General features: G+C 42.1%; 2 long non-coding RNA genes across 2 annotated transcripts; both read right to left on the bottom strand.

The window, feature by feature from the left end:
• Positions 1-1,315: 1,315 nt before the first annotated feature.
• Positions 1,316-8,442, bottom strand: LOC135184880 (uncharacterized). Its single transcript, XR_010306248.1, has 2 exons — positions 8,375-8,442; positions 1,316-1,629 (listed from the first exon to the last, which is right to left on the bottom strand). It is a non-coding gene; the product is annotated as an uncharacterized LOC135184880 (long non-coding RNA).
• On the bottom strand, positions 2,028-5,360 carry LOC135184879 (uncharacterized). Its single transcript, XR_010306247.1, has 2 exons — positions 5,182-5,360; positions 2,028-2,452 (listed from the first exon to the last, which is right to left on the bottom strand). It is a non-coding gene; the product is annotated as an uncharacterized LOC135184879 (long non-coding RNA).
• Positions 8,443-21,170: the final 12,728 nt, after the last annotated feature.

A 21,170-nucleotide genomic window follows, 5' to 3' on the forward strand; every position in this document is an offset into this window, starting at 1 on the left:
AACAGCATACTACTATAAACCTACACATTGATTTTTCACTCCTACCAAAGTTGCCACAGTAATCACCTACTCTTCAGTATTTCATGATAATTTTACATCAGTACAAATACTGTTGCTTCAACCTGGAATTCATTTCCTACAAACCATATTTCTGTCCACCTCCTTGTTCCTTTGAATGATACTTAAAAGATTCTGTAATTGTGTGGAGACATGGCACAGACATTAGAAGAGAAAATTAAGCAAGAGATGACACTGGTTCTCACCAAGATGTGATTATGATTCCAAGAGCTGAATCTTGAGAGTAAAACACCTCAAGTCATGAGAGGAGTTTTGTAACTGATTAAGATTTATAATATTTAATATAATGAGAAGAAAGAATCTTGCCTAGTATAGTATATATCATGCTGATAGCCCTTTGCAAATCAAAATACAATGCATGTTAAGATCTGACAACTGGTAAAAGCGTTGTTACTGAATAGGAGTGATAATCAATGAAACAAGAGCAAGAGCAGGTGAAGGAAAAACAGGTCTCTTTTTACCCCACGGAACACTATTTGAATACATTTGCTGCTTGTTGTTATTGGCATGATTTTTATTAACAGTGAAAATCACATCCTGCTGTGGTTCTAGAAGATCATGTTATTAATAGACTCATAGAATCAACCAGGTTTGAAGAGACTTCTGAGATCATCCAGTCCAACCTATCACCCATCCCTATCCAGTCAACTAGACCATGGCATCTCTTCTTCCACGTACTTGAAGTAGGAAGGGAGTCATAGGTGTTATGTGGCACTAGAAAAGTTCTGGTTTCTATGCTTTTGAAGAAGAGCTCTTTCACATGCAGCTAACCTGCTAGTCTGTGCAATTAAGAGATTTTGGCCAGTTAGATTGCTTTTGGCTTTTTTATCATGTTGAGTTAATTAGTTAATATGAGAAGAGAAAAGAAGTGAGATACAAATCTAACAAGCAGTGAGGAAGAAAGACTTCCTGTAGTCTGCTGTGACTGGAGGATACTACAGAAATTGTGGAATGGAAGCACGTAAGGGTTTTCCATTGAGCAACACACTTAAAATCTTACACAAGTGAAACTAAAGGATATATGAGTCAGTGATAAACCATATAGGCACCCATATGTCTGAGATACTGTCCTGGCCCTGGGGAAGACCCAGCAATTTGATCCAGTCTCAAGTACCATGTATTTTTAAGGGACTGGTCAGTGAGCATGTAAGTGTCACAGCAAGAGAGTATAGCACAGTAAATGTATATAATGTTAAGACTTCAGGTAAATTTTCCATCAAATACTTTCTTCCCTCCCATTTTGCTTCCAATACCAGGCTTGGCTCATTTCTTTATTTTTGTTATTGTATTGGCAGGAATAAGGAATAATTTTCTACTTGTTTTTACACATAGCTTCAAACATATCTATTAAAACAAATGTTCAAGTAAAATACTGAGGAAACATTTTGTATGTGCTTAAGAAAAGACACAAAATAGAGTTTCTTGCCATGCAACTGAACATGCCTTGAAACTGTTCTATCTTGCGCTACTGATACTCATCCAAAATCCTTGTGTGATGCAACCAGTTGAAGTCTGAGGGCACCAGAATTAAGGCTGGACCCATGTGTCTTACTGTAAAAAGAGAGGAAAAGTGAAATCTTCATTCTGATAAAAGTGGCTGGAGGTAAATGGAGATGATGGGAGGAACACCTGCTTTCCTCTCAAGCCTGTTTCTGAAAACAATCTGAAACTGTTTGTAATGACAAAATATTAAAGTAAGTGAGAGACAAGTGCTTGCATAGTTCCTTTCTTGGCCACACTTAGTCATTTCAGACACTTGGTTTTGCAATGACCTTACTGCACACCTAGAAGGCCAAAGATTAATTTTTCAGAAGCAAAGATATGATGATGTTGGATGACAGTTACCAAAATTAACTTTCCTGGAACCAAGTAGCTCTAGAAATGGGACTTCAGCTTCTTTTGTCAGTTTCACCTTCAAGGTTTCAGCCTTGCTGAAAAATTAGGTATAGTTCAGTATGACTGAAACTTGGTTTTAAATACAGCTATTTAAATGTATCAGACTATCCTAGGAATCTTTTCTGTTCTTGTCTTCATGAAGGATGATGATCTGCTGGGGAATAAGTGGAAAGGCAAAAGTGATCGTAGTTATCTTTGTGTGTCCAGTCTCCTTTAAATCTTCAGTCTTACTTTATCCGACCAAATCCAGTTTCCTGTTTATATAGGGTCTGGCTTTGATGCGAGTACAACAGATTAAGAAGCAGAAGCAGAGTTCCTGTTTTAGTAATTTCTCATTAAGATGTATATAAGTCCAATGACATTGTGCTGACAATTATTCAAAACATCAGAGGGGTGAGCGCATACTTGTACATCAGCAGCAGAGATTTAAAGGCGTACCACCTCAGTAGCAGACCCTCGGCTTCATCTTTGATCAAAGCTGCAGATTACAAGGAGATTTTATATGTTGTTTTACACATGTATTAAGCAAGGGAAAAATTGTTCTGAAAAGACTGATTTATCTATACAAAAGAACTTAAGTAAATAATTCCTGCACTAAATTAAACCCCACCAGTTTTGTCTGAAGTTGATTTATCAACCAGTGTTATTTGAAAGCTGTTGATAGGCTTTTCTGGCAATTTGTTAGTTACATTTTATGTTAAGGAGTCATGCTTTACTTGCAATTTTGAGGTCTTTAGCAAAGTTTCTTGCCGTTATTTCTTACTGAGACTTTGTGTGATAAATTATAGCCCTTAGTACACATCTCCTTCCTGGGATTGCGATACAATGACCTATTGCCCTGATTCTTGCCATTGTGCTAATGATTTCTTTGACAGCCCCAAATTTTTGTTTCTGTCTGGAACTCTGTTACTCCTTGTGCAAAGCAGCATTCTATTGATGCCTTGCCCTGTACAGCTAGCTATACACCTCCAAAGGAGTGGTCTGCACACCACATGCTCCTCGTACTTGTGCAAAGACAAGAACACCACTTATGTCAGAATAAGAATAAAAGGAATTTCAGTCTAATTCTTTGTGCTTGCAAATAGACTTCAGTGTCCTAAGTTAAGTGGCAAATGGCCTCTTGCTGCTATGGAAATGGAGTAATTCAGACTAAACTTGAGACAAACTCAGCAACAAGGTGAATTCTCCATGTGGCCCTGGCTACTTGGAAGTTCATGCAGGCATGTCAGGCCAATTTTACCCCTCAATCTGTGCCCTCTCTTGGAAGGAGGCTTGCAGTGATGCTGCTACACATTATTTTCTCCTAACTTTCCAAGCTCTTCAGTGATATTGAAGTGTGTATTGTCATATGACTTGTCTGTAGTTAAGTATCCATGCCAGGTAACCCTGAACAACTCTCTCTTCTCCCCAGCAACACTGGCTGCAAAATTGGAGCAATGCAGGGTGGTTAGGATATGCTTTTAAAACTACACCTGTTAGCAGATTTGCTAGTCTTATAGTTTAATTGGTATGTGAACTTAACACACTGTTTTCTAAGTTGTTCATGTGTTACAAGCTCATCTAATTTGCCATCTTTGGGAGTGCCATCAGGAAATGATAAATATGCCTATGCATATTAATCCTGTTAAATGCAATATAATTCCAATAACAGCATCTATGATAACTGCAGCACGATATCAATGACAGAAAGCTTATACTTGCACTTATTTGGATAATCACTTCACTGCCTATTTACATTTGTCATATGTAACTGACAAGATTTAATTTCTGCTCTCGTGTGTGTTTATCCCACTGCTGACTTTTTGTTACTTTCTGCTACTTGTGGTTGTGTAATTTACATTTACTTTAATGATCCAGAATGTTTAGAAAGTAGAAAAAGGATCATCTGCTACAAAAGAACTCCTATTGGAAAAGGGTTTGTTGTCAAGCATTACAACTAAGTAAAATCCAACTGGGCATAATTGAACCAAGACTTGCACTTCCTAAGGTGCACATGTATATATTAGAACTGCTGAATTCAGAAATGAACTGGGTTATTCCTGTATTAGTTGTGAAGTCATTAGCTCTTGAAAGAAGAGCTTACAATGAAAATTGTTTATTAAGCTCAGCTCTGCTACTTTTAGTGAGACACCATGAGATTTCTTTCATGGAAGCTTTCTTCTCTTCTCCTATCCCCAATAATATCTGGGCCATTTAGTTTTCTTTAGGAAATGTCCTCAGCTCATTGTTTTAAAGTCACATTTACTGCACGTGGAGTGTTCAGAATGTCTAAGGAGTCCCTATGAAAATATCAGATCATTGTGGTGTTCATGTGTTTTCAATTGCAGTCAGTACAGTTCCTAAATTTACAATTGTTAGAATACTGGGATTTGGATCTTGCCCTGCTAAACTGACATGCAGGGAACTTGCAATGTGACTGGAGGACCAAATACTTCAAGAGAAATCCTTATGTCTTCCATGTGGTGCACAAGTGTGTTTCTAGGGATAAATTCCATAGAGGAGCTTTAAATGTATAAGGGAGCCTAATAGGATTTAAAAGCTGTAAAGTTGGTCACCACAATTTATAGCCTACTTGGATGGATATGGTCTCTCAATCTTTTTTCAGGCTAAAGGCAATAGAATAAATGTTGCTGTGAAAAACTGCCTGTGAATAACTGCACAAGATAACTGCCTGCTGAGACAAGACCCTTTCCATACACATCTGTGTTTGTAAAGTAAGTTTTTAGAGCTGAGGCTGAAAAGTGGAAGATAACTTTTGCCAGAGCTAGACCATTGCTCTTGAGTTTGGGTTGATACTTGTGGGTTTTTTTGGTGGAGGTTTTTTTATTTGCTCGTCTTAGTTTGCTTTTGTTGTTGTTGTATTTTGTTTAGTTTTGGGTTTTGTATTTGTTTGCTTGCTTTGATTATTAATCACTTTCTCCTGACATAACTTTTTAAAACAATTTTTTCCTCCCTGCTCAGCAACTACAGTTTGTGATGAAAAAAGTACATATGATTTCTTGAATTGTTGGGGCAAATGTTTCTGGGTGCAAAATGCAACTTACTTTTTCTAAAGTGGATTGTTCAAAGATTTCTACTTACATCCACTTACTGGCATAGTCACAAGGCCACTTAACACAGTCTGTGGCCAACTGCTGTTGAAAGGAATGGAAATATCATGAGCCCATTATTGTGACATAGAAATGACATATTGCAGCAAGACCATACCTGTGTTCCAAGAGCGTAGCGAGGTGGAGGCCCTGTGGTTACCTTGCTTAATTACAAGTTTTCCATCTTCTGCAAGAGGAGCCATGGGGTTCAGCTGGTCCTTGCAGGATGCCTGTAGGCAGCTGCTGGCAGCAGGCGTTGCCAGCACCTTGCTGCCAGTGTTTAGACATTGTTGTACTACCACTCGTTCTGGATAAACAGAGTCTTTAGTTATGTATGTGAACATTGCAGTCATTTAAACTTGTTTCTTAGGTCCTCTTCATCCTCTTGACACAAGTGCACATTCAACTCCAGTCAGGCAAGAAATGTAGATCGGTAAGACTGGGCCCATGCCAAGGCTCGCTTGGCATGCTGTAGGGTTGGGCTATTATAAGGGTGCCCTCAGTGACAGGGAGTGGCAGAGTGCCATAGTTAAATATGGTTGACATACAGGTAGTGTTTATACCAGGTTGATTTATTCCAATATCTATTTCCACTAGAACAATGTTTTATTCTGCTTTAAATCCAACATGAGATATGGCATGTTTAAAGATATAGATGTGTGCATCTGCTGTGTAACTGCCATGTCTTTGTTGACACTAGATCTCTAAAGTGCTCATAAAAGAGACAAATTGAAGCTTTGCTCATATTTATACTTCTTTCTGTGATGTTGGAAGCAAAGCTGGATTGGTGCAATTAAGGAGAGTGGCCACCCAGAGCAGCTGCCCAATCTACCTTTTGCAGTGTGTAGTGCTGTTTGTATCTCCCCACAGAGAGCCTCCAGTATTGTTTTCTTCGCCCCAATATCCATGAGAGACTCCCTGAAGTGAAGATGGCAGTCCCTAGGCTGATGTATTCTCAAAGTTCATTCAAGAGGTGGCTAGTACAGCTGCCTTTCCCCTTTGAGAGCTGAACAGCTAAACAACACCTAACTCATGTGCTCCCTCTCTTTATACAGCAATTTAAGTATCATAGCAATGCATATGTAATTAAACTTGATCACTACATGGTTTGTACAGCACTGCATACATAGAAATGGAGCAGCCAGAGGCTAGCCACTGCAGCTATGTCAGCAACATCACTGCCACCACTGCTGGTACTTCAATTGAATGCTCCAAGTCTACCTGGTTGCTGCTGCCTGAACAGATTTAGCAGTATATCACTAAAGTTCCTCCTGCATGTATCAGACATTGTCTTGAAGCAAACATTTTAAAAAGCCCAACCACAACAACATAGCAACTCTGTGGTTAACAGTCAGACAGCAAAAGCTTACAATGATTTCTTTTTCTAGTTGGCTTTTGCCTTTACTCCAGAAGAGTTTCAAGAAACTGTAATTTTACTGGTATAGGCAGGACAAAATGAAACCATGATCAAACAAACTGCTTGTAGAAGAAGAAAAAAAGTAACTCAAAGTTTGAAATAGCTTTTTTAATAGAGAAAAGCACATCCCAAGGCTTATCATTCACTTGCAAAATATCTCTAAGCAGAGCTAAGGCCCTTTCTCCTAACATAGACCTCTTTCCAAGTAGAGAGGGCCAGAGTGGTGGCGGAGCGGCGCACATTTAGCCCTCCAATTTGTGTGCATCATGGATAGCTTTAGTTCTAAGCTTTATGTTGTGGTATATCTATATCATGCTTTAGAAATACACCTGACAAAACAGGACAGATTGTCACTGGAGTCTGTTACTGTGTAAAGGGTATAGATGTAGAGATGCAGTTTTACTTACTATTAAATACTCCAAGCCTGAATTACATGGGATAGCTGGCATATAAACCAGGGTGCATTTTTGGGTTTTATTTTTATCCAGTGGTGATGGAACAAGAGACATTCAGGCAATAAGCTACATTTTCTTTTCTCCAAGGCAGCTCTAAGAGTATAATATATAAAAAAGAGCTACAACTGTGTGAACCGCAGTTCATATGAGAAATTATGTTACAACTTCTAATGCCAAGTGCACTGGCCTGAAATAAACAGAGGTGGAACAAAATAGAAAGCATGAAAGACAGAGTTCACTCTCTGTCTTTAATCAGTAAGCAGTTCTGTGACCCCTTTTTAAGTATGAAATAAGCCATAAAAGACCATATTGAAACAACTGTTTAGAAAACTGCATGGAATTAAGGTATTTGCATCTCTCCACAGGCTATTCATTTGTAAGCTGCCTGTTTGCCTCTTCATGGAGGCATATATGATATGATTAGCTGAGTGGTTTTGTGCTGCATAACGTTTGCCCTGTTTGCTGGGAAAGTTTAGTTTAGCAAGTTTTAAACCTGGACAAAAATGTATCCTGCAATGAAGCTTTGGATTTGCTTTAGATACCAGTATTTCAAGCTCTAGACATAAAACTATGTAAAACTCTCTGATGGCCCTTGAGGAAAACCACAAACTGTTTCTCGAGTTGGTTACACAAGGAGTCACTCCAAGGGACGTGGTCCCCCCGCAGCCCTTGAAGTCAGTGGCTGGGCTGCCACAGCTCGTTGTGGTGCAGGCAGGACAATGCCCATGGCTTAAAGATGGACTCACTGCCATGTAACTTGATGCGATCTCTGAACTTACCAATGACACACTCTATGTCTCCATCTAAGTCATTAATTAAGATGTTAAACAGAAGTGGTCCCTCCACTGAGATCTAAGGATTTAACTCTACTGTCCACCACTCTTTGGACACTCAGCCAGTGCTTTATCCAGCACAACCATGCCTCTCCAAGCCAGGAGTAGCCACTTAGTCCACAAGAATCCTGGGGAAGCCAGTGTCAAAGACTTCTGGAAAGCCTAGGCAGACAGTATCTGCAGCCTTCACTGTCTCTATGCAGCTCCTACTCCTCCTCCACCACCTCTCACCTGCCCAAAACAGTTCCTTCTGTTGCTCCCCTACTCTTCACCTACCCATAGCACCTCTTGCTCCCACCCAACCCCTCACCTCTCCTAAGCAGCCCCTGCTTTCACTCTGCTTAAACAGCTCTGCTCTACCACCACGATTTTCAACCCCACCCAGAACTAGAGGCAAGAACACCAACCAGCAAAAATATCAGCCACAGAAGCCCAGCTCCAACAGGACACACATCCATCACCCGTGCATGGTATGGCAATGGCCTTTGATGTCAACCCTAACTAAATGACATTTGAAGGTTGCTTCCCATCCTTATCAATCTGACTCTCCACCACATCTCACCTTCCTAAAGCAGTCCCTGCTCCTCCCTGCACTTATATCCTTACCTCTCACTCTGCTTGAAGAGCTCTTCTTCTCCACCACCATTTTTGCTGTTATCTCAGAGCTGGAGGCTAGAGGCTCAACCAGCTAAAACAACCTACAAACAAAATCAGCTCCAGCAAAGACACACACCCAGCACCTGTGCACAACAATGTTGTAATGGTTGCTGAGCCTAACCCTAACAGCCGGGGGGCCAACCAGGCCCCCCGGCCTTTGAAATCCTCCACCAACACCCGGTACACACCATGGGGACTCACCAGTGATGCCTCGAGGAGGATCCCTTGGCCCACAATGGGCCAGATTTGGGGCTTCTGGCCCTCCTGGGGCAGATTATAAAGGGGAGTGGACAAAGAGAGCAAAGTGGCCACATCTGGGGTGGGAGGAGCCAGCTAATGGTAAATGGCATCACATGGTGGCAACTGATGTGTTACAATAGGAAATGAATTAAATGGTGATTAATGAATTACAGGTGCAACAGATGATAGCAATATCTGTAACCAAATCTGATTACATTATGCCCAGACCAAATAGCACAGTGAAGATATGTACTTGAACAAATAATGATGGCTAAAGCACATCATTTAATTTATCTGTTGAAGTTCCTGATGAAATACAGTCACTGAGAAAATACCCTTTGTGTTAACAGAGGAGGTGTTCAAAAAAAGCCTGGATGAGGCACTTAGTGCCATGGTCTAGTTGAATGGACAGGGCTGGGTGCTAGGTTGGATTGAATGATCTTGGAGGTCTTTTCCAACCTGGTTGATTCTATGACAGGATGAGGAATAATGGGTTTAAACTGGAAGAGGGGAGATTCAAACTGGATGTTAGGAAGAAGTCCTCTACAGTGAGGGTGGTGAGACACTGGCACAGGTTGCCCAGAGAGGTTGTGGATGCTCCTTCCCTGGAGGTGTTCAAGGCCAGGTTGGATGAGGCCTTGAGCAACCTGTTCTAGTGGGAGGTGTCCCTGCCCATGGTGGATGCTCTTTGAGGTCTCTTCCAGCCTAAACCATTCCATGCTTCATAGAAAAAGCATTTTGAACTTATACAGATTTGATGTCTTTAATCATCCTTAAATTGTGCATCCCAGGAGAAACTTTTGAAACAATATAGGTCACTGTATAGTTAGAGCCCTAAGTTTCCTAAGAGCATCAAGTCTGAGCTTGCATTGGCAGCTTGGCTACATTCAGTGGCAGTTTGAGCTTTGGAACGTGTGCGCCTGTGAAAATAGCAGGGAAAAGAAACTCAAAGTCACTGAAGTTTTTTTCTCTTTCTCTCTTTTTATTTCTACCTTTGTGCATTTACAGCAAGAAGTCTTTACCAAATATATTTACTAGATATTTATAGTAAATTTTGTGATCCTGACACTTTCATGCCAAACTTGTCATAGTATGCTCTGAGTGTGAAAATGTAAGTGAGAAACAAAAAAGTGAGGGACTTCTCTGCTTGTGATTCTGCTTAGAATTCACAGCACAAAGTGGAAAACCAGCAAAAGACATGAACAAATTCTCTTTCAATCTCCAGAGATAAATGCTGCTGCATTGCTTTGTCCTAATGTCACCTCTAAGACTTGGGGGCTCTGAGAATTGTCATGTCTGGAGGACAGGGATTGCTGAGAAATGGCTTTTGGTCTGCCACATGAGAATGTCACCCTCCAAGATCAGATGTAAGGAAAAATGCTGATCTCAGTCATCTTACTCCTGTGACCATGCCTCACTGCATATAGCCACTTTATAGTTAGACAAACCTAACAGCTTGAACTCCTATTTCAATCCTACTTGGGATTTCTGTGCAGACCTAAGCTGCTGCTGCCTACTCAGGCTAATAGGCATGATGCTAATCTGCATGATGGGGAAATTTTGTATGTCAGAGCCTGTTTTCACAAGACTGGAAGGCAGTGACATTAGCTTGCTCTCTGGACCACTGTGACTTTATCAATGAGAAGAGAAGTTCTGTGGATTTTCTGTGGGTATCAGTACTGGAGTGAGGTTTCACAATATCACAGAATGTTAAGGGTTGGAAAGGACCTCGAATGATCATCTGGTCCAACCAGGGTCACATAGAGCAGATTACACAGGAACACATCCAGACAGCTCTTGGATATCTCCAGAGAGAGAGATTCCACAGCCCACCCTGGTTCCACTGTTCTGTCACCCTCATAGGGAAAGAAGTTCTCCTGTTTCCATGGAACTTCCTACGCCTCAGCTTCCACTCATTGCCCCTTGTTCTGTCACTGGGCATCACTGGGCAGAGCCTGGCTCCAGCCTCCTGGAACTCACTCTTGACATATGTATAAACATTGACGAGTTCTTGTCTCAATCTCCTCTCCAAGAAGCAGAGCCTCAGCTCCCTCAGTCTCTCCTCTTAAGGATGATGTTCCACTTCCTTCATCATCTTTCTTGTTCTGCACTGGCCTCTCTCAAACAGATCTCTGTTATTCTTCAGCCAGGGGGTCCACAAATGGACACAATATTCCAGATGTAGCCTCACCAGGGCAGAGCACAAGGGCAGGAGAACCTCTCTAAACCTACTAACTCTTTCTCTTTCCCTCCATCTTTCTCCCTTCATCTCCATCTCCATCTTGTTAGGCGGCGGAAGAGATCTTGACAGATCTTCTAGTCCAGCTCCCCTCCCAGAGCACTGGAACACATCACACTGGCACACCACCTCTGCCCCTTTTTCCACCCCACCTGCACCATTTTCCCCTATTACCTCCAATTCCCAGAGCACCTGGACTCTGTTGTTGTCTCCTCCCACCCCAGGTGTGGCCACTTTACTCTCTTTGTCCACTCCCCTTTATAATCTGCCCCAGGAGAGCCAGAAGCTCCAACTTCGGCCCATTGTGGGCCAAGGGATCCTCCGCCTGGCATCCCTGGTGAGTCCCCATGGTGTGCACCGGGTGTTGGTGGAGGATTTCAAAGGCCGGGGGGCCTGGTTGGCCCCCCGGCTGTTAGGGTTAGGTTCAGGCTCAGCAACCATTACAACATTGTTGTGCACAGGTGCTGGGTGTGTGTCTTTGCTGGAGCTGATTTTGTTTGTAGGGTGTTTTAGCTGTTTGAGTCTCTAGCCTCAAGCTCCAAGATGACTACAAAAACCAGGAGAGTGGAAAATCAGAAGGTGGAGAAGAAGAGCTCTTCAAGCAGAGTGAGAGGTAAGGAGGTAAGTGTAGGGGAAGCAGGGACTGCTTTAGAGAGGTGAGATGTAGTGGAGAATCAGATTGTTAAGGACTGGAAGGGACCTTCAAAGATCATCCAGTCAAGCCCTACTGGCAAAACAATTTCATCTATACCTGTTCATGCTTTCAGGTAATTCTCCTGACATCTCCAGAGAGGAAGACTCCACAACCCCACCACGGGCAGCCTGTTGCAGTGTTTTGTGTGGTTTCATCTGCCAAGAAACAAATAAAGATCTCTCTTGATGTGTCCAGTTAAAACATCTTGCTCAAACATAAATCTTATCAGAGTTGAATTCAGACTTCATCTTTTCCCTCATAAGAACACCAGTAGACTCTTAATTATGGTAATTGTCATTTACTTCTCCACAAAGAAGTGGGTGAACCTGGCCAACTGATTCAAAATTCTACATGTTGTTTTAAGCAAAGGAAAATCACTCTGAAAAGACTGATTTGTCTATACAAAAGAACTTAAGTAAATAATTCCTGCACTAAATTAAACCCCACCAGTTTTGTCTGAAGTTGATTTATCAACCAGCATTATTTGAAGCCTGTTGATAGGCTTTTCTGGCAATTTGTTACTTACATTAATGTTAAGGAGTCATGCTTTACTTGCAATTTCAAGGTCTTTAGCAAAACTTCTTGCCATTATTTCTTACTGAGATTTATTGTCATAAATTATAGTCCTTAGTACACATCTCCTTCCTGGGATTGTGATACAATAACCTATTGCCCTGATCCTTGCCATTGTGCTAATGATTTCTTTGACAGCCCCAAATTTTTGTTTCTGTCTGGAATTCTGTTACTCCTTGTGCAAAGCAGCATTCTATTGATGCCTTGCCCTGTACAGCTAGCTCTACACCTCCAAAGGAGTGGTCTGCACACCACATGCTCCTCGTACTTGTGCAAAGACAAGAACACCACTTATGTCAGAATAATAATAAAAGGAATTTCAGTCTAATTCTTCGTGCTTGTAAATAGACTTCAGTGTCCTAAGTTAAGTGGCAAATGGCCTCTTGCTGCTATGGAAATGGAGTAATTCAGACTAAACTTGAGACAAACTCAGCAACAAGGTGAATTCTCCATGTGGCCCTGGCTACTTGGAAGCTCACGCAGGCATGTCAGGCCAATTTTACCCCTCAATCTGTGCCCTCTCTTGGAAGGAGGCTTGCAGTGGTGCTGCTACACATTATTTTCTCCTAACTTTCCAAGCTCTTCAGTGATATTGAAGTGTGTATTGTCATATGACTTGTCTGTAGTTAAGTATCCATGCCAGGTAACCCTGAACAACTCTCTCTTCTCCCCAGCAACACTGTAGCTATGTCAGCAACATTGCCACCAGCACCACTGCTGGTACTTCAATTGAATGCTCCAAGTTTACTTAGTTGCTGTTGCCTGAATAGATTTAGCAGTATGTCACTAAAGTTCTTCCTGCATGTATCAGACATTGTCTTGAAGAAAACATTCAAAAAAGCCTAACCACAACAACATAGCAACTCTGTTGTTAACAGATAGGAAAAGCTTACAATGATTTCTTTTTCTAGTTGGCTTTTGCCTTTACTCCAGAAGAGTTTCAAGAAACTGTAATTTTTACTGGTATAGGCAGGACAAAATGAAACCATGATCACACAAACTGCTTGTAGAAGAAGTAACTCAAAGTTTGAAATAGCTTTTTTAATAGAGAAAAGCACATCCCAAGGCTTACCATTCACTTGCAAAATATCTCTAAGCAGACCTAAGGCCCTTTTTCCTCACATAGACCTCTTCCCAAGTAGAGAGGGCCAGAGTGATGGCCGAGGGGAGCACATTTAGCCCTCAGTTTTATGTGCACCACAGACAGCTTTAGTCCTAAGCTTTATGTTGTGGCATATCTATGTCATGCTTTAGAAATACATCTGACAAAACAGGACAGATTGTTACTGGAGTCTGTTACTGTGCAAAGGGTATAGATGTAGAGATGAAGTTTTGCTTACTATTAAATTCTCCAAGCCTGAGTTACATGGGATAGCTGGCATATAAACCAGGGTGCATTTTTGTTTGTTGTTTTGTTTTTGTCTTTGCTGGCTTTTACTGTAGGCCCCTGAAAGAACTTGGCAGTGTTTATTTATCCTTTCTGGAATGTGTCAAAACATCTTAATGCACATGTTTTCCAGATGCTAAAATGAAGATGCCTAGGGTTTGGGGGTTTTATTTTTATCCAGTGGTGATGGAACAAGAGACATTCAGTCAATAAGCTACATTTTCTTTTCTCCAAGGCAGCTGTAAGAGTATTATACAACAAAAAAAAAGAACTACAACTGTGTGAACTGCAGTTCATATGAGAAATTATGTTACAACTTCTAATGCCAAGTGCACTGGCCTGAAATAAACAGAGGTGGAACAAAATAGAAAGCATGAAAGACAGAGTTCACTCTCTGCCTTTAATCAGTAAGCAGTTCTGCGACCCTTTTTTAAGTATGAAATAAGCCATAAAAGACCATATTGAAACAACTGTTTAGAAACTGCATGGAATTAAGGTATTTGCATCTCTCCACAGGCTATTCATTTGTAAGCTGCCTGTTTGCCTCTTCTTGGAGGCATATATGATATGATTAGCTGAGTGGTTTTGTGCTGCATAATGTTTGCCCTGTTTGCTGGGAAAGTTTAGTTTAGCAAGTTTTAAACCTGGACAAAAATGTATCCTGCAATGAAGCTTTGGATTTGCTTTAGATACCAGTATTTCAAGCTCTAGACAGAAAACTGTGTAAAACTCTCTGATGGCCCTTGAGGAAAACCACAAACTGTTTCTCGAGTTGGTTACACAAGGAGTCACTCCAAGGGACGTGGTCCCGCAGCCCTTGAAGTCAGTGGCTGGGCTGCCACAGCTCTTTGTGGTGCAGGCAGGGCGCGCTGTGCCTTGCGCAGTAGCCAGCTGAGCTCGGCCCTCCTGCTCTGTCAGACAGTTCAAAGCTAGCAAAGCTGTCATCATCGCTGGCAAGCCCGAGGGGTAAAGCGAGGACAGGGTGAGGCTGCCAGAGCAGCTCCCGGCGCTGAACTCTCCCAGGTCACTTTCCGGCCCTGACTCCGGCAATGCGCCAGCAGCAGTGGGAACGAGCGCCCGGCAGCCACCCAGGGCTCTGGTCCGTGGGCTCCTGGGCTTGTGTGCAGCAAGCTGGGGCTTGTGTTTTCAAAAGGTCACCTTCTCTCACGTGTGTATTTCATCAGAACTTGGAAAATTTCAAACGTGCATAAGTACTGGGGTGTGCAGACACCACCACAAGCAGTGCAAGCCTGCAGGACTGCTGCTGGCTAGAGAGGGCTTAATGTGCGCAGGCGAAGGGACTGAAAGTGTAACACTGTTTCTGCAAGATCTTGTACTTGCGTGTCAAGTGAAAGCTCACACACGTGCTCTGTGCACACACACAGGCTCGAAAAAAAGATCTTCAGAAGATCATAGAAACATAAAACCAAAGAATGGTAGTGGTGGTAAGGGATGTCTGGAGATCATCTAGTCCAGTCTCCCTGCTGAAGTGGGTTCACCTAGATAGGTTACACAGGAACGTGTCCAGGTGGGTTTTGAAGTCTCCGGAGAAGGAGGTTCCACAGCCTCACTGGGCAGCTTTCTATAAGGTACCATCACCCTCAAAGTAAAGCAGTTTTTCCTTGAGTTCAAGTGAAACCTACTGTGTTCCAGTTCGTATGCTTTGCCCCTTGTCTTGTCACTGGCCATCGCTAAGAAGGGCCCAGCCACATCCTCACAATTTCCACCCTTTAGATATTTATATACCTACATAAGTCACCTCCTCTTTTCCAGGCTAAAGAGCCCCAGATCTCTCAGCCTTTCCTCATAAGAGAGATGCTTCAGTCCCCTCATCATTTTCATGGCCTTCCACTGGTCTCTTTCTAATAGTTCCATGTCTTGAGTTGTGGAGCCCAGAAATGAATACAGTGCTTTTGGTGTGGCCTTACCAGGGCTGAGTAGAGGGGGAAGGAGAACCTCCCTTGACCTGCTGGTCACACTCTTCTCAATGTAGCCTATTGCACTGAGTCACAGAGCTGCTAAAGCCCCAGCACATGTGTTTTCAGTTAAATATAATCTTTCTGGCCCATGTATTATTCAAAGGAAGCCTCTCTTATGGAGAGTCTTATTATTCAGTTGATTGCTTTAAATGTTGATTTAAACCTTTAAATAAAAGAAGCAGTTACTGTCCCTAGCTATGTCCAAATGTGTGTGCACATGCATGCATGGGTACACATGATCTCGTGGCCTGCATTAAATCCCAAAGCATTCACTACTGATTCCATTATAGGCACACTGACTCAGGATTTGCTTTTTCCTTTTCTTTGACAGTGCCATGTAGCAGTATCTTGATTAATATTATTACTCTAAGGAATATAATAGGAAAATCCAGCAGAGCAAGAAAATTATTGTTACAGTAAAAGCCATTGAAATGAACATGCCTATTAACATGCCTCAGAACTGCAGAGAGACTAACAGACAGGGAGCGCCTTCTTCTCTTCCACATTGTTCTGCATATTTTGTCAGTGTGCTGTAGAGCTGTCGCGACTGCTGTCTCCTGGTTATGATTTTCAAATCCCAGCTGATGATTAATACCTTTGCCTCAGACAATTCTAAAAGGCCAATGCTGTAGTTGCATACATTTTTGCACTGCTGTGGCAGTAGTGATATGCATCACATTGTGGAGTGGCAGTGAAGGTTGGAAGAGAGTTGAGAGGAAGAAAGAAGGTGTCATGCACTAAATAATTTTTTCATGTTTTCTCTGTCACCAGGTCAGAGCTCAGGTTTGACTAGAGAGCACATTGTGTGGATGCCTTGCATTTCTGCAACATCTATTAGCTGCAGGCATCCTAAAGCTTCCCAGGAGGAGATAAAAAATACAGGATAAAGTCCATTTGGTGCCCTTAGGTAAAGAAGAAGAGCAGACAAGATGCATAGTTTCCACCAGGTTTTGCTGGAAAGCATACCTTTGCGAGGGAGAAAGTGAACCTGAGCTAACTGTAGGGTCACACAAAAACTTAGGCAGGGGGAGTGCAGCAGGCATGCTTTGTGGCAATGACAAAGTTAAATCTGTGGAACTACTCATGTATGTTCAAGGTACATAAGTGTAATCATGAACAGGAATCAGAAATTCACAAAGGTATTACAGGATCGCTAATTATTCCTCATTCAGTTTTCTAGGACTGCTCCTCCTCTCATCTTTCACCAGTTTTCACCTGCTCTCCAACTACCTTTCCTTTTAGTACTTTCTGTTCCACCATATTGTCCACCCATGCCATCTCAAGTTCCCTTTTCTGTAAGTGCCTTTGCCCTTGCAACTTGGGGTCCTCTCTCAAACGCAGACAGAAACACTTGCAAAGTTTTAGAGCATAGATGATGATTCAAAACAGCTCTAATGCATGCAAAAATTAGTTGTGCAAGGGGAAGTATAGGCTGGATGTTAGGAGAAAGTCTTGCCAGAGAGAGTGATTTGCCATTGGAATGGGCTGCCCAGGAAAGTGGTGGAGTCACCGTCCCTGGAGGTGTTCAAGAAAAGCCTGGATGAGGCAATTAGTGTCCTGGTCTAGATGACTGGAAAGGGCTGTTTGATAAGTTGGCCTGGCTGATCTTGGAGGTCTCTTCCAACCTGGTTGATTCTATGATACACAATAGTGTTGAGTGTAATGTATACTGCTAAGTGTACAAAACCTGGTGCTTGTATTGTTATGAGTGGCTGAGGGAATGGGGGTTGTTTAGTCTGGAGAAGAGGAGGCTGAGGGGAGAGCTTTTCACTCTCTACATCATCCCTGAAGGTATTTAAAAGCCATGTGGATGTGGTGCTTAGGAACGTGTTTTTGTGATAGTGGCTTGGCAACAGTGGTGGTATTGTGAGCTCAAGGTGAGCAGTTGGACTTGATCTCAGGCGGCTCTTCCAATCTCAACAGTTCAGCAAGTCTGTGATTATGTAAATTTATCTGTCTGTGGAAAATAACGTCAGCCACTTTCAGACTTGGATGCTGAGTGAGCTGGATATTTGTGAACAATACCATAATATGAGTTGTACTCTGCCCCTTTGTCACTAAGGATGTTTGCTCAGATTTAAGTATTGTTTTTGTTTTGGCAGAGGCCAAAAGCTGGGATCAGGAAGCGGCTGCACCCTGATGGCTGTCATTTCCCCTGCGCTCCACTCCTGTTTACTGCCAGCTGCTTTCAGACACATTGCCTGGACTTTGATATGACCTGCCCCATCACTGACTCGAAGCTACTAAACTTTCTGTGGCTCTGTTCTTCACAAGGGGAAGAAAAACCAGTGAAAAAAAGCAGTTGCAGGATCTTTCACAATCGTCTGCTTGAGTTAGGGTACATGTGTTCCCACTGAGTCAGTAAATGACGACGGCCGGGAATGTCTCAAGCGGACGGCGGGGAACTGGGCAGAAGCCGCTTTTACAGCAGGATGCGGAGGAGATCCTGGTAGACAGATGGCCATCTGCCCGATTTGCAAAGTGTCCTCTCAGGCCCCAGTCTGAATTCCTCCCCTTGTAAAAGCTTTCATTACGTTTTGTCACTTGATACATTAGTTTGTTTTAATGCGCTGGAACCCCATGTACATTTAGCAGCCTCTTTCTGCTTGTTTTATGGGGCTCCACTGTGTTTGGATATGAATTAAAGTGTCTGAAAAGCCTGGCAGTTTCATTAGAGGATAGTCTGATCCAAATTAGTGTAACTCACTTAAAATTGAAGTAAAATGTTTTCAGGAGAGTGATCTGATAAATATTGGCTTAAACTAATTGGATTTTCGATATACAAACTACTGCATTTTTCTCATTATTTAGTGTTCTATAAAGCTTTCATAATGTAAGGGAGAATACAGTTCCCTGCAATGGAGTTGAGAAGGATGAGTGAAAGCACTGACTGCAGATGCTTTCTGGCTGTTGAGGGAACTGGGTAGCACAGAGATGCTGTGCAGCTCAGTGCTTGAGGCTGCTTGGCTTGCTGTTGAAAGGGCGTTGCCATTTTCCAGTGTGCTCTCACAGGCTTACTTAATCCTCGTGCTCATTGCATGGACGAGATGATTGGCAGGCTGCCAGTGACCTCTCTGTAAGAAGGCGCTCACCAGGATAAGCACAGCGTAAAGCCTCTCATGTTACATATAGGGTAGCCTTCTGGGATTCCTAATAAGCAAAAGCAATGGTTACTGCCAGTCTGGGGGGACAGGAATCAGTGCATGTCCTTTCAAAGTCACCTTCTGTATTCCAGCAAGCTTTTAATTACAACTGAATAGGGTCTAAATAAGAATGCAGCAGTTACGTTGCTTTTCCTTTCTTTTAAAAGAAGTATTATTATCCCAAAATAAAAGAGAAAAATAAGCACAGATTCTTAAAAGCTTATCTACTGTCATTTGATTTCTTCCAAAACACATTTTCTTAAAAGAACTGACATGTGTTTCTGTGATTCCTCTTGCTTGTTCAAGAATTCTCCTTTTGTGAAGGTCAAAATGGATGTTCTATATAGAAAGTAGCTGGGCCTTAAAAATGCTTTCAATAAGGCACAAGAGCATGTGGACTGAGAGGAAAGATGAAACAGCTTCTTGTTCATGAATACTGAAATGTTTGCATGGACAGCAGTAGTAAGTGTATATTGGTGTGTGCACAGTATTGAAACTGCAGGTGGATGCAATTAGATAATACTGACAGTCCGAATGGTAGGTATGGAAATAATATCAGGATATTCTTCTGTCTAACCTCCTATGTAGGGAAAAGTAGAGATGGAAAATGCAGCCATGCTGTGAAGTTACCAAGCCATTTATTTTTCTGATGCCAAATAACTCAAAGCAAGGTTCATGTGTGAGACTTTTTTTCCCCTCAGTTTAGGAGAGTCAGTAGTCAACTTGCACGGCTGAGACGTGCAGGTATGCATTTTTTCAGAGCAGATTTGGTGTATTTGATGTGCAGTCTTGATCACTCCATGTCCAGTATCTTGAATGAATGAAAACAGTTTCAGTCAGTGCTTTGCATTTCCATGTGGTTATGCTGGTGTGCTTATTTTTTTGTTACCTTGTGAATAGATAATTTAAAATTGCTCTCTGTAGGGACGTTATCTGTGTCCGTCTGCCAATCAGTCTTTCTATCTGAATGCAGAAGTATTTGATTAGTGTATTTAAAGTAATAAAGATGTCAACAGTAGTGTCACATTGATTGATGCTAATTATAAGTCTTTAATGACTCCTCTGGTTTGGCCACTCTCCTTGCAGATTGTGATTTTATGGTTAAAATAATGTCCTTCTGTCCACAGGCTCCATCATAAATTGTGGTCTATCTTTCTTTAATGGCCCTGCATGCAGTGGTATAATCCCAATAACATGCATTATCTTTGGTAAAAGGAAGGCAGTGACTTTCATAGGGGTGATGAATGGATTTATAAGGACTAACTAACAGACTGGCTGGGATCACACCAAAGGCAAGGTTGATTGTTCTGCTTGTGCATTGCCATAAGCAGAAACATTAGGCAGTCAGTGTTGGATAACTGATGATTTTCATTCAGTACCTCGCTTTCCACTCTGTACCATCAGTAAAATGTAAAGAAAACGCTGAAGTGTCAATTACAGTTTCATATCAAAAGGCCAACTGCTTTGTCATTCTCCTAAACACAGTGCAAAGCAGCATTTGCATAAGGACCTTTTAGTAACTTGGTACCAAACAGTAGCATGAATTTATCTGAGTAACAAAGCAGCCAGTCCCTTGCTGCGTTGTGAAGGGTCATATCAGCTGGACAGCATCTGGCTGGCCAATGAGCTCAGCAGGCGGTTGTACTTGCAGATTTGGACTTAGTTCTGGTTATGTCATCAAAGGCCCCGTTGATGGGCTATCTGGAGAACGCTGTCCATGTGAATGTTTTGGATTAGTTTTGTTTTGGGATAGTGTCATGCTTGAATTTGGGGTTGTTTGGGTTGTTTTGTTTTGTTTTCTCGTTATTTTAATTTAATCTTTAATTGAGCAGAATATTTCTTTTTCTTCTGCCACATGTGCTGGGTTGTGCATACATGTGAAGCTTTCCCCCAGGGCTCTCAAAGGGCAGAGTTCATAGAATCAGAGGATGATTTTGGTTGGAAAGAACCTTTGAAGGTCACCTAATTCAACCCTGCTGCATTAAGCAGCAATATCTTTAATTAGCTAAGGTTGCTCAGAGCCTGGTCCAAGCTGACCGTGAATGTTTCCAGGGATGGGACATCCATCACCTCTCTGGGTAATCAGTGGCAGTGTTTCATCACTCTCGTTGTAAAAAAATTCTTCCTTATATCTAGTCTCCATCTCCTCTTTTTTTAGTTTGAAAACATTTTACTTGTCCTGTTGCAACAGGCTCTGCTAAAAAGACAGTCCCCCTTTTTCTTACAGGCCCCCTTTAAGTACTGAAGGGCTGTAATAACATCTCTGTGGAACCTTCTCTTTTCCAGGCCAAGCAACCCCAGGTGCTTCAGCCTTTCTTTGTAGAAGAGGTCTGCCAGCTCTTTGATCATTTTTGTGCCACTCTGGACCTGCTCCAACAGGTCCATGTCCTTCTTGTACTGGGGACTCCAGAATTGGGTATATTCCCTTTGTCCTAGCTCTTCATTCACTCCTGTCCCACACACAGCTCGTTTGCAGCAATTGCAAATCTC

The sequence above is a fragment of the Pogoniulus pusillus genome, chromosome 21 (assembly GCF_015220805.1).
Source record: "Pogoniulus pusillus isolate bPogPus1 chromosome 21, bPogPus1.pri, whole genome shotgun sequence".
Lineage (NCBI taxonomy): Eukaryota > Metazoa > Chordata > Aves > Piciformes > Lybiidae > Pogoniulus > Pogoniulus pusillus.